This window comes from Fibroporia radiculosa, assembly GCF_000313525.1.
Source record: "Fibroporia radiculosa TFFH 294 genomic supercontigs, scaffold2802, whole genome shotgun sequence".
NCBI classification, from domain to species: domain Eukaryota; kingdom Fungi; phylum Basidiomycota; class Agaricomycetes; order Polyporales; family Fibroporiaceae; genus Fibroporia; species Fibroporia radiculosa.
In genome coordinates, this window is record NW_012133366.1 from 8,706 (window position 1) to 8,911 (window position 206).

A 206-nucleotide genomic window follows, 5' to 3' on the forward strand; every position below is an offset into this window, starting at 1 on the left:
TGCAGCCCACGGGGGTGAGATCAGATAAGCAGCAGTATGGGATTCTCCGTCACAGGGGCGTCGATGAACGGGGAGTTGATTGCTCAAGTGAAGAGCACGCGAACATCCCTCTTGTCGGATCCAGGAAATGGTGACCCTACAACCCTTCGACCTCGTCGCAGTCACACAGGCCGATGCTGCCGTTATCGGTAGTAGGCTGGGCTCTT